We start from the raw sequence: 14,065 nt of genomic DNA, 5'->3' as shown, positions 1-14,065 counted from the left end.
ATTAGAGAGCCACTCTAATCTGTAAAGCCACCACAACAAGGCAATTGGTGCAGAGAATAAAGTTTGGCTCTGTATGTGTGGTAATTGCTGATGCTAAATTATAAGTTGTATAATTATGTTGTGTCACTGTTTTGGATGTGTATCTGAAAAGAAATGGTATAGCAAGAGATGTTTTGAATTCTGAAAAAAATGAATGCATGTAACCCTCTAATTATTTGATACTTTAGTGACATGTTTTTACTAACAGGTGCATACTCACTCTCTTTCAGCTCCATTACCACAGTTGGTTTAATACATTTTTCAAAATCTCCTTACCTCCAACTGTCTTAGTGTGGGCAGTGAGAGAAAAGATGCACATTCATTGGAAACAATGAGTCAAAATGTGACATTCAACTGTAATTTACAATTTACCCCATTTGTGTAGCCCCACAATCGCACCAGAATTCAAGCAACAACTCAATGTTCAAATCAAATGCTTAGGCAACGATAAGTGAACCTTTCTCACAGTTACTACTTTGAGAATTAAACTGGGCTTACTGATGTTTGACTGCATTTATCCTGCGGTAATTACCATTTTGCACTGCAGCATGGAGTTAATCATGTGACAATCATTACAGTACATACCTACACTAACGCATTACAATTAGGTCTTTAAAGAGCTCTTACTTGCTATTAGCATTTAGCAATCAGCTTACTATTGTTCTGTGAACAGCATAGACTGTCTAGGCCTAAATACGTTAGTAGCAAAGATTCCTTCAGCTACTCATTACAATAATTATGCTGAGCAACATGTTAACTTTTTACAGTTTGATTTACAATAGGTTGTAAGTGGATACCATGGCCATGGAAAATAGAGACATGACAGACCAGCGTCACAATTTGAATATGCCACAGCTCCATCAGGTGGACATGAGGTAATGCTATCGTTGCCATCAAACAGAACACTGAGCAGCAAGGGTCAACTATGTTTGCTGTTGTAACAAAGCTGTGTCTGTTTCGATGCGTCTGTTGGCATTCTAAAGTAGATAGAAGGTCTTTCAGAAGCCGAGGACTGAACACAGCCTGTTCTTCAGAACACATTTCTAATATTACTTTGCTAATTTTTTTAAAATGTACATTTGAGCATCGATGCCTAGACAGAGAACAGTAGAGAGATAACAAGCAGAGGTCTTCCACTACAGACCTTTCTCCCCTTTCTTTCTGGGGCGGCACTTCCTGAGGTTCTGTTGCATTTCTGGAAGATTTCAGTGTAGGCCCTCTTTCCGTTCTCCAGAGACCAGAGGTGGGCAGGTCTCAATCTCTCCATTATGTTTACAGCCAACATATCATGGGTGGCTGACTTGTAACATTTGCAAATGCGTCTTCTCTAACCAAGTGCTAAACTAAGCATTCTGTTGACAAGGAGAGCAGACTCTCTCTGATGAGTCGATGGTCTTCGTCACAAGAGACAGTGGAGCAGGACTTCATCCATTTTGTTGGTGGAAATCTGCTTACTTTCAGTCATGTTTTCCAAATCATAAATAATACAAATTACCTAATCCTGTCTTAAGTAGATCATCTAGCCATGCATTATCACTTAACTGATACCAACAGTATAGAGTCTCTGAAAGAAACACTATAAACTGCATAAAGAGTGGGCTTTGTTTTTGTATGGGTCTAGGACTGTGACTGAATAATCTCTGTAAATGAACTTTTACTTGTATAGCACCTCTATATGCACTTATAGCACAATATCTGCCCATTCACACACACCGATGGCGACAAAGCTGTTATACATTCATTCACACAAACTGATGATGATTGCCACAGGGCGCAACTACAGTAGGTGTTCACTGTTTTAGGGGAAGACCTGCTCTACCACCTCAGCCACAATCACTTACACTGCACTCACTTGTTTTTATGTTTATCACCGAGTGCACACACACACACACACACACACATACACACACACACACATACACAGAAAAAAGGTTTAACTACTCACCATGTGCAGCATTATTTGATATATATGAACATCTAAAGCATGGAGATGACTCCATGCTGCTGCACAGTTAATAAGCTCCTCAACTCCTCAACTATAGTATCTTAGCTGCTCTATGATCATCTACAGCATAACCTATTGTGTTAATATATTTGACAAACGGAAACTACAGGGACATATCTATATTAGAGGAAAAACATCTAAATTCATTAGGTCAAAAACACCCACTGACCCCAACACAATCAATTGATATGCAAGTCCTTGACAGGGCTCTGAATGTGCCCCAGTGCTTGCCGGTGACACTTTCTGCAAGATTGCATAGTGACACAGACAGGCATCATTACACGCTTTCATGCTTCCCTTCTCCCTCCATGAAATGTCATTCCGTATTCAGTGTCCTTTTGCTTTCCCTTGGCTGTGCTCTCTTCTGTCTACTGCACTTCAGTTTTTCCACACTTTGCTTGGTCACTATCTTTTACTCTCCATTTTGCCTCTATTTCTCTTCATCCTCCTCTTTATTGTCCACTCTCACCTGGTCTTTCTTTAAAATTTCCCTCCTACCTTTCTCTGTTTACTTTACTCAATGATATCTGACAAGTCAGTTGTTCAGGTCCCCTATCTGAGTGCTTTACTTTTTACAACTATTGCATTCATACTACCTGTGCTTTTGAAGTGATAATATCTCCAGGTGACACTCTCTGGAGTCTACTGATGATAAATTAGTGACTGACTGTGGGCTCACAAACGCTGACAGCGTTTACAAGCATTTAACCAGGTTACTGAGAGAAAGCGGTTTATCAGAAATCAGATAACACATTTACATGCACAGCAGTAAACATGTTAGTCAGAAAATGCAGTATACATGAGCTCCTAAATAATCTGATCCCCCTCCAACACACCGAAAATGAAAAGACATTGTTCAGGTACGTCTGTAATTGGAAAGCCCAACGTCATTATGCGACTCCATTCTCCCATAAACAAAGATGAACCAGATCGATCAAGCTCATATTTTGGTCTCTTTAGTGATGTTTCATTTGCAAATCATGACATTAGCTACCTCATTACTCATGAAATTAATAATGGCAAATAAAAACATTCATCCAACAAGTGGCTGATTTGAGTCTCCGTCGGCACTTGTCCGTTTACACCAGTGACAACTTCCTGTTTTTCTCCAGTTACACAAGCACAACCAATCCTGGAGAGCTCTTCTTTTGGATGTGCTTTTGTAGAAAGCTGGCATTCACCAGGAGAACGCCCCAATCCCCTACCCTGATTTCAGAAATCAGGTTTCCTGTTTACATGACAGTTAAGCAATATGCTTTCCCCAGAAAGCTGATTGTAAGGTGGATACTTAAGTGCATGTAAAAGTAGTTACTGGGTTTAAAGCACACTCACTCCTTCCCATTAATCTTGAACATGTCCCCCTCAAGTCAAGTTTCCATGAAAGGTGCAATGGCAATCGTACTAGGTCGGAACAGTTGCATATCACTTTCAACACGGCGCCAGTATGAACTGCAGTTACACAGATCACAAGACAATGAAATTGCAGTGGATGTCCAAGCTAGGCCTCATTTATATGTGTAAATATTTGACATTCACAACTGAGTAAAGCAAGACCTGGGATTTTTCACTGTCCATGGAACTCTGCAATTTCACATTAACCTGCCTCTGCTGTTCGGTAGAAATTGTTCAAAATGACGTCTGTAAATAACTGATTAAATCTGTCTTGGAGGTGGATTTTGCGATAGTATCATAGCTACTGTTTTGTTCCATTGCTGTTGTAAGAGACCATAATAGAGGAGAACAGTTCTCTTTCCAGCTATCTTTGAGTCTAAGATGGTAGCGAAGGGAAAAATTAAACAAATGCACACGTGCCAATATCCCATTCATCAGGGGTCATTATTTGTAGTCGAGCCACTGCCAGGGAGCATGGTAGGCCAATGACGCCATAGGGATTTATGACTGACGTTCCATTCTCTCCTAAAACAGGCCTACAACTAAATGAGAAAAGTGTGTGTGTGCGCCCTTCATTGAAAATCTAAATGCGGTAAGCAGATTGACAAAGATTCTATAGCTGAAAGAGAAGGGGACCGATGTCAAAGTATAAGCTTTCTTGTTTTAGGCAATCAAAGTCAGTTTCCAAAATGTTCACAAAATCATTTAATTTCTCCAAGTTTCACCTTTTGTTTTCATCAAAAACCATCTTTTTCTACAGTTGTCTGTTCTAATTGCACTTCCTTTATTTTTCTTGGTCTCCACCCCAAATTTATTCTCCCATCAGAAAAGTCTTTTCACATTTTAGGTGGCAGTTATCGAAAACCGGGCTTCTTTTTCTTAGCCCATCTGCATGGAGAGAGGCTACAGTAAATACATCATTATGGAAACAGACAGGGTAGAGGGGTTAATTGCCATTCTATTTTCCATTATTTTGTTTGCATGGAAGAGAATTTAATGAAGTGTGAAAAAGCTTAATTTAGTTTCCCTTTCCTCACATACAAAATGTTGTCAGTTACAGCTGTTTTATATTAAACTGCTATGTTTTTATTAGGCAATTGACTATTCAAGTAAGGAACTCATCATTTCAGCACTAATTTACATTACCCTCCAATGTATTTCAGTTTTATAGCGTCATCTCTTAAATTTAAAGTACAGCAGAAGACGTATTTCACAGACAGCACTGAGCCTAAACTGTAAACATGTACATACACTGTAGGCACTGATTAGGTAATACAAATGCATTCAGAAGTAGCACTTTCACTATGTAGCTCCACCTCTGGTGAAGAAGCTGGCTTTTGATGAAAGTGAGAGATGATGTGGGCAAAAGGAGAAGTGGGGTGGGAACATGGCCAAACGTCTAAGTGATGCTATACTAAATAAAAGTTTCTTGGAAACAAAGAAAGACATAGGTGTCTATGTAAGAATTAAGACAGGGCAAGTATTCCTCCCTTTTAGGGTGTTGTTTACAACCATTGGATCAGAGGAGGAGGATGGACGGACTGAAGGACCAATCTTGGGAGAATTAAGTTTAAACCACAATTCCTCCCCAACAGTTTTTGGACCAATCAGAGAGCAACATTCTTTCATATAAATGTTGTGTACTGCTAAGTTGAATTTAGTCTTTTCTGTTTATCCTAAACAGATGGGATCCATGTGCACATGCTTATTTTGATACGTTAATGCATAATAAATTTCATATAGAGAAATATATCTTTTTATTAGTCTTCTCTTTTCAAAAGAATGGACCTTTTTTTCTCACACTTCTTTTTCTTAGCCCATCTGCATGGAGAGAGGCTACAGTAAATACATCATTATGGAAACAGACAGGGTAGAGGGGTTAATTGCCATTCTATTTTCCATTATTTTGTTTGCATGGAAGAGAATTTAATGAAGTGTGAAAAAGCTTAATTTAGTTTCCCTTTCCTCACATACAAAATGTTGTCAGTTACAGCTGTTTTATATTAAACTGCTATGTTTTTATTAGGCAATTGACTATTCAAGTAAGGAACTCATCATTTCAGCACTAATTTACATTACCCTCCAATGTATTTCAGTTTTATAGCGTCATCTCTTAAATTTAAAGTACAGCAGAAGACGTATTTCACAGACAGCACTGAGCCTAAACTGTAGACATGTACATACACTGTAGGCACTGATTAGGTAATACAAATGCATTCAGAAGTAGCACTTTCACTATGTAGCTCCACCTCTGGTGAAGAAGCTGGCTTTTGATGAAAGTGAGAGATGATGTGGGCAAAAGGAGAAGTGGGGTGGGAACATGGCCAAACGTCTAAGTGATGCTATACTAAATTCTAATGTAAGACAGGTCAGCAGGAGGAGAAAAAAAAAAAACACTAAAGCATACTGCTCTGTTGCAGCACTCAAGCTACCTAGCCCATCATTTACTGAAAGAGCACTGACACTGAGCAGACAAGAAGGCAGAAGTGGACACTGTACTAAAATGAATAAAAAAGAAAAACTATTGTTAGCAATGGTAACCCTCTATGGGACTGTGTCAAGGACCTATATACTTAAGATAATTAATACTCAATTTACATGAGCTTGACATGTCATTTAAGCTTAAACAATGACAAAAGAGGTGAGTTCAGATAGGAGGGGGTTAATAGTACTATTATTAGTTATCGTATGTTATTCAACACAACTATATCTGGTGGTGATGTAGGTTAAAACTGTTTTAGTAAAATGTTTATAACAGTGATCATTGTAAATTGATTAGGAACGCATACTGTTCACCAAAAATATCAATAATAAAGAACAGTGATGACAATGTAGATTATGACAAATGAACAGTGCAGAAAGAAAGAACTCAAAACTACTTCCACTGTCTTCAACCTTCTAAAGCTTCCAGTGCAGAGGAGCCACGCAGAAGGCTGAAGCTGCTCAATACATTTACACTATGATGTCAGCCAGTAATCCAGCTAGGGTGGATGCTATTACTTCCACAGCTGGTTCATTGTTCGTGCCATCAGCATTCTCTCAAAGGACTGCTAGAAAACTGATATCTTTAAGAATTTTAACTATCACAATGAGTCTTAAAATCTAGAATCTCGAACGTTTTTGATGAAAATGTGTAATCAGTGTCAGACAGCACAGAAGTGCAGTGTTTCACCTGTAGATGATGATTTTCATTGCTGTTTCTATGCTGCCTGGAGTAGAAATGAAAATGGTTTATAAATCACTGGGCAATGAATTTCTTTAGTCTGATCATTTATCTATTTTGTCCTTCATTTTATAGGTCTGCACCATTCTCTTATTGCTGTTGCCAAAGAGATGCTAATTTTAAAAAGGATATTCATACAGACTTGGCATTATGATCATCTTATAAAGAGGGGTAGGAGGGAAATCTGTTGTATGACATTAGCATTATGGTTACATATATGAGAGCATCTTTAAAAACAAGGCAAATGAGGTGGAACATGCTGATGGGCACCAGCAGGCAAAAGCTATCAGCTTAAAGAGGGAGGCCTTTCAGGCTTGACTGGCACAATGAACTCCTGAATTAGCAGCCAGGAACCGGGGGGCCAGAAGGACTACAGGGGGCTGTAGGCAGGTTTCTGCACAAATTCAAAGAGTTCAAGTATTTTGTTATCTTGTTCATTAGTGACAGTATTACGAACCCTGTAATCATATGGTGCCAGTAGCTAAAGCAAAACAATCTTTCCCAGGTGAAAACCTGCACTGCCAAATGATTTACAGTACATCCCAGCCCCATATCCTATTATATAGGATAGGTTGGGTTTTTTTTCCCTATATGTGTATAGATGTCTGTACTTTGTATTATAAGATGGTGGTGTCACACCTGACCTCAGTATAAAGGAGTCTATGTGTACATCAGGTCAGAGTACAAGCCTGTAAATACCTGATGAAAACAGTGTCAAAACATTGCTGGTGTTGCAGCTTGGACTAAATAAAATGACTGTGTAGCATCAAATCAAAGTGCAGGCTACTGTAGTGGTTAAAACAAATATAGTTAATGCATATAATTAATATGTTACTATTAATATAGTACAGTGAGCAGAATAAGGCTTGCATAATTTTGGCGGGCTTTGTTTTACTCTGTGTATGGTGACTGCCACTTCATTTTAGTAAGATATCACTGATCAAAATAGGCCCACCCACAGGACTGAAGAAAGAACCTGGTCATCTTAACATCTGGGGCCAGAAACATAAAACTTTGTAGATTCAGGACTACAGGTGTGTGTATGCACAAAGTAGTGAGCATATGCATTGCTGTCACCAGATTTATAAAAGCCACACGTACACTCAGTTCTGTTTTATAAATCTGAATCATCGTGGAATTGGGCACACAGACAATTTTTTTTCCACTCCCACTTTAGCAATAAATAGATATAAACAGCCTTAATCATTTGCATAGAAAAAAACGCTGTCTGAACCAAATTATCAATAAAAGCAACACTAAAGAAGAATAGCAATTTCAATGATTGTAAAATTGAGACTAATTACAGAAGTGGAGAAAAGAACATGATTTGTTTGGTCTCAATTCAGGGATCACAAACAGAAGAAAAGGCTATCAGTACTCTCAGTTCAGAGCAGAGGGCCATGGCTGAGGTGTTTTGTTTTGTTTTTTAAAGGCATACCCATGGTTCTTGTGTATACGCATTGTTTATGCATCTGGCCGAAGGGATCTTAACAGCCATGTGATTGTACTGTATCTCCCTAAGGATCCTAACATTTCTAGTCTCATCCAATTCAGGTTGATAATTAGTTGCTAGAGAGTAAAATAAAAACACTTGCTGTGTGAGTCTGGATTCTGGAATGTACAGTATTCACTACACTGTATTGAGATGACTTTGACCAAGTTACTTAATCAACTGCCGCTTTAGTTATTTACTGATTACAGACTACGGGCAGGTCCTAAGGAAGTTGCAAGCATATACAGTACGTAAGTAAGCCTGTCTCAGAAAATACATTTGTATGAATGTGCCTTGTATAAGAGGTTTACACACTGTGTCATTTCTGTTAACTGTACAACTATCTGCCCTCTATTTTGCAGAGGTTAACTCTTACCAAATTGTGCAATAGGTATATAATAGCTAAAGTTTGTCTAACTTTAGCTATTATTATTCCATTCAATTTTAATGTAGTGCTGAAACTGTACACTGTTTGCATTTGTTTTAGGCAGTTTACAAAATAACAAAAATATCACAGTGCAGAATGTGCACTGTCCATCTTTATTGACTAATGTACAAAGGGTATATGAATTGTCATTTTATGTACCAATTTGTAAATTATAACTCATTTTCTAACATTCAAATTTTCTGACAGTTCTACTCAAGCATTTTAAGGGATGCTGGCAAAGTACATCTAAAAACTTGCATCTTATCAGCAATAAAATGCAGTGATAATTAACCTGCTGCCAGAAGAACACTTTGTACACCACACCACACACTGGTCATATTCTAGCCTTTCATATCTGCATGACTGCTAAACTTCAGAGAGAGAAGGCATTCTTTGTGTTTCTTCTGGGACAGCGTATACTGTCCATTGTGAAAACTACAGTTTTATCACTCAGAGAGCACTCAGCCATGGTGGTGGTGGGGGGGAACAATAGTTAGAATTAGTGCTGTACCTGGTCTGCTATAAAAGGTACTGTATGAAAAGGGTTTAGTATTGTGGCAGGATTAGCAACTAGCTCATTTTAACCAGAAAGAATAAAGAAAGAAAAGCTTTGGGGTGATCAATCGGCTAATCTCAATTTTACTGCTGGCAAGGGCAAAGCTCAATAACATGTGTGTACCTGTTTGTCCTCCTCTTCCTCCCTTGCCAAACCTTTGCATTTTCATTTTTTACTGCCTTTTCTTTTTTTTTTTTTTTAAATTGAACATGTTCAATGTCATCTTTTTACAATTCTACAAAAGTATGTCTCATTAGCAAGTAACTTCAGAAAGTGAGAGCCACTGTTTGAAAATGGTATGCCAATTTATTCCTCCTCCCTGCATCTACTCAACCTAAAAATGATTTGTTAGATTTGTTCTACTGTTGTTGCTATTCCTCATTTTCCATCACTGTATTTGATAATGACATTAATATATTTGACACCGTCATGTGCTTGCCATACCTGTAGTAAAGCCGGTTATTCCCCTTAGGGCAATTAATGTTTGTGTTTAGATCTTCTGTCAAATGACAAACCCTTACAAGGGGCAAAAACGCAAGATGCAAACAAAGCACACACCAGACAGTTGCTAAAAATGCAGGCATTGGTTTTGTTTGTCTGACAACATCTGAAAAGTACTTTAGTGTTGAGGTTTAGAATAGATCAATCACTAATTAACAACACAAGTCTTCCAAAAATGTAGTAACAAAAACATTTTAATTTGTAACAGGACATAGACCCAGCTGGCAGCTTATTGGGTACAACAAGCTAAAACTAATGCAGTCTAATCCAACAGTGCTGCAATAAACTCTTCCTACATTAAAATGAAAATGTTCAGTTTGTGTTGAAACTGTTTGATACGTGTTGATTCAACTGTATAATCATTTTGAAGATGCCTTCTCTGATGCCATGCTGTTATAGTAGCAGGTGTATTATTTTGTTTACCCCATTTATATATACAGTATATGAGGACAGGCGCTCTAATGCAGTACACTTCAAAAGCTACACAAACGACATCTTCTAAAACACCCCTCTACAACAGTTTGAACCACAAATAAAACACCACATTGAGGGGAGAATAGCAGGACTGTTGCATTAGTTTTAGCTTGTTGTACCCAATAAACTGATGACAGTGTGTATTGCCTTTAGCTTTACTCAGAGCACATTCACTAATTAACCTTGGATGTCCTTGTTTAAGGTGCTACGTGTAGCACTAATGAAATGATTAATATATCATTGTTTAATTTAGTGTCATTCCTTGGCATAATTAACACAATCAAATGGAGACAATTAGCCTCTGTCCACACCATGTAGTAATAGCCGTGCAAATGTTATTCAAAATTAAGATATCATATAAAACCTACTGCTTTAGGTCACAAAGAGGATGCTGCTAATTGTTCCTGCTATCTTTCCCAGTGGAGGCTGCTTCTTTTCTGAATGATGGTTTTGTTTATTTTTGGTAATTATACTGAAGCCTCAATACAAGCATGTACTACGGTTCAAATGCTACCAGTAACACATTTAGTGCTGGGGGGGGATTGTCTTTATTATGCTATTTTTAAGATCTAAAACATTTCACACCATAAATGTGACAGAATGATACCAATGGCCCATAGGGTTCATATAGCAAAATATTAAAAAGCACAGTAAAGCAGCACTCAAATCAAACAACAGGCACACTTTACTGCTGAGGCTTCGGGGACGGATTTGCTGAAGGAAATCCCTTCTCCACTTCTGAATGCATTCAATGATAATTAACAGTCAGACTTCTATTGTTTGACTTTGTCTGTGCCAATCTGAACGGGTAAGAAGCACCACTCTTACTGTCCCTGTAGGCACAGTGACAGGACATCCAAAGAAATTTTCTGACCAAAATGAGAACAAATTGACCTTAACAAGCACTCCTAGATTGATAATGGTGTACTATATGAATAAAATGTATATGGACTAAGGAGCAGTTTATTTTCCTTTGCCGTTTTTCCTCCATTTAATTTATAACAGAACAAGTAAGCTAAGGATACTTTTTTACAGTGTTGCACTGTAGAATCAAGGTTATGGCAGGGCAGAAATGTGGTAATAGCTTGCTATGACTGTATTTTGCAACAGGAATGACAGAGCTATATTCCCTGTATGGTGTATGTTCAACATGTCTGCTCCAGAGAGTTGTATTCACCATACTAAAGTAGATCCATTCAGTGCTATCCTCGGGGACTGCATATTATTTCCTGTCCATACTTAACTGACAAAGACAGATGTCTTGAAGATTTTTTTTGCCTGTGCAAAAACAAAGAATAGGAAGACGAAGGACAAAGCCAATTTCCCCAGGCAATTACATAGATAAAGCTTGAAAAATTTAAATTTTCCCTTTGAAATGCAGGCAGAAATGTGTTAAAACAGCAAAGCAATTGGGAGAATTGCTTTTTGTTACCCTTTCTTTGATTTGCAAAAGGTTTGTGCAACCACTGAGCTGTCAAAAACATTCAAAGCATATTCTGTTTGAGTATATGTAGAAGTACAGGGCAGAAAAAAAAATTGCCTATATGTGCATGTATTTTCCAAGAGTTTCTCTCAACCTACACATACCGTATGTTTAGGTCTGGTGCTTTGCTAGTGTTTATGACAGTACACTGTTTGAGCTGTGCATGATATTTTAGCAGGGGAATTGTCACAGCTGAGCTACAGAGCAAGGTGTGAATGCTCAATTAGACAAGGGAATTGAGAATAGAGACACTGCCCCCCCCAACTGAAGTCTGAAGCAAGATTTACAACTATTACTGATCCCACTAGCACTGAGCTGCTTCAGCCTCTATTCCTTGCAGGCAAGAGATGTTCAGATAAAGAAAAGGACACCTGAAAATACAGTTTCAAACACAGCCACTTACACAGTAATAAAACAGGTCCTCAGCCATGTATATTGTGATGATTGGGCATAAAATAGGCAAAAACAACTGCCTTCTGTTTCATTAGTGAGGCATCATTCAATGGGGTGTCTGTAGTTTGGAATATACAAATAATGCCATCGTCATTGCATGGCTCTGCGGTGGACAGCTGAGGCATCTTCCAGCACACACTTGGTTGTGTTGCATTATAAAAGGTACAACTGTCTATTGATCACTCATGCTGAGCAGAAAAGACTTTTTACATCCCTTGTGCTTAGAGTTAGTTCTGAAACATTTGTTTGTACAGAAAGGATGCAATGCAATGTGATAGTAAATAGTGGAAAGTCTGAAGATTAGGATGACATGGGATAAAGGTCCTGGCTAAAACACCACATGGTCCCACACCTGTAAGATAGCAGCAACAGTTAAAAAAAAAACAAACAAACAAACAAACAAACAAAAAACACACAAACCACATGGACTGTCAATGATTTGCCCATCGGATCTCAAAGTTGACTTACAGCAGTCTTTGCCACAGTCTACACAGAAGCATTCAATCAAAAACAAAACCCCACTAATTAAAGACAATTACTGTAGCAGACCAGCAGAGTAGATATGCTGCAAAGAGTGCATGGACAATTTTATCACACAAAATGTGTAATGAATATATATTATACTATACTGTACAGCTATACTCCAAAAACTCAAAAGCAAACATTGTCTAGTAATTACTAAATAATCTAGCAACATGACAGTCTTGTGCAACGAACACCATGTAAAATGACACACCACCCTTGTGACAGCTACATTCTTCCTCCAAAGCAATAACATAATTGGCCATGTGCATGATGGACATTTACATTTCACTAAGACATCTTTTAAGAGCAGGCTGCCAATTACAAGTCTCACTGCTAAAACCACTGTATCTAATTTTACACACTTCAGTCCCTGGCTTCTGAAAGCTTGTTGTGTGTTCACTACCTTTGTCTGCAGCCCAGTATAAGGCATAATATTATCCCTCTACATCCCGACCTCTTATGATTATCCCTTTTAAATCTACTGTGAATACCCCAAAGGAGAAGACTGCAAAAAGTGCAGGTCAGTCAATAATCATGCCTGCCCAAAAAATGCTTGGAGCACCTTTTGATCTTTTGGCTCCTCACAGGCCTTTTGTTGTCACAGGGGCTCATTTTCACTTCTGATGCATCTCTCACAAAAACCACAGCACCCCCAAGAGCACTTCAAAGTCTACAACCTGACACAGCCAAAATCAAAGTGAATCATCCAGAGCTAATCTTAATATTAGTACAAGCAGGCACTTGAAAGAATTCAGCATCTGTGATTCTACAGTTGATCCTCTGTTGTCCACTGTCAACAATCTAGTGTCTTTCTTCCAAGCATCTCTTTCTCTTTGACACTCTATTCTTATTTTCTGTGCTGTCATTCTTTTGCTCCACAGGCAGCTTCTCTCAAGCATCTAAATAACACATTCTTAGGACGTGACCTCTGAGGTCTCAAACCTACAATTACCTAAGCCTCCAGTGCCAGTCTCTCAGCAGACTAGAGATAGCTATTCACACTTTAGTGCCATGTAACCATGGCTATTATTTCAAGAAGCTTCAGGAAAGGCAGGATATTTTAAAAAGTCAAAGAAGGAAAGGTGTTTCCATCAAAAGATGGACATCATATTGCAGGTAAAATAAGTTTACCCAATGTCACCCCCCCAGTCAGACAAGCAGCTTGTTAGGAACAACCACATACAAAGTCATAAACTCTTATTGCTTTTTCTGTATGATTATTTTTCAACCATGGTCTGAAATGTTGGTTATAGGTCCTGTTGGGACCAACTGGTAAAGGATATTGCTCTGTTATTGTCCTGTTCCTGTAAAGCTAGCATCTGCTGAAAGAGACTGAATCATCTTTCAAGGTGAAGAGGGTATACGCTAACACAGACCCCGTCAGGCTGTTAAATTTTATTTCACCCCTTGTCTACTCTTATTTGGCAAACACATTCACACTTGGCAATAACATTCAATTTCTCTCTTTATCTTTGGCCACTGCATTTTAAAAATA

General features: G+C 38.3%; 1 protein-coding gene across 8 annotated transcripts in view; it reads right to left on the bottom strand.

Moving 5' to 3' along the window:
• nrxn2b (neurexin 2b) overlaps positions 1–14,065 on the bottom strand; it is a 711,574-nt gene that overhangs the window by 312,148 nt on the left and 385,361 nt on the right. The gene's annotated exons all lie outside the window — the stretch shown is intronic.

The sequence above is a fragment of the Monopterus albus genome, unplaced genomic scaffold, assembly GCF_001952655.1.
Source record: "Monopterus albus unplaced genomic scaffold, M_albus_1.0 scaffold173.1, whole genome shotgun sequence".
Taxonomy (NCBI): Eukaryota; Metazoa; Chordata; class Actinopteri; order Synbranchiformes; family Synbranchidae; genus Monopterus; species Monopterus albus.
This window is presented reverse-complemented; position numbering and strand designations above follow the sequence as displayed.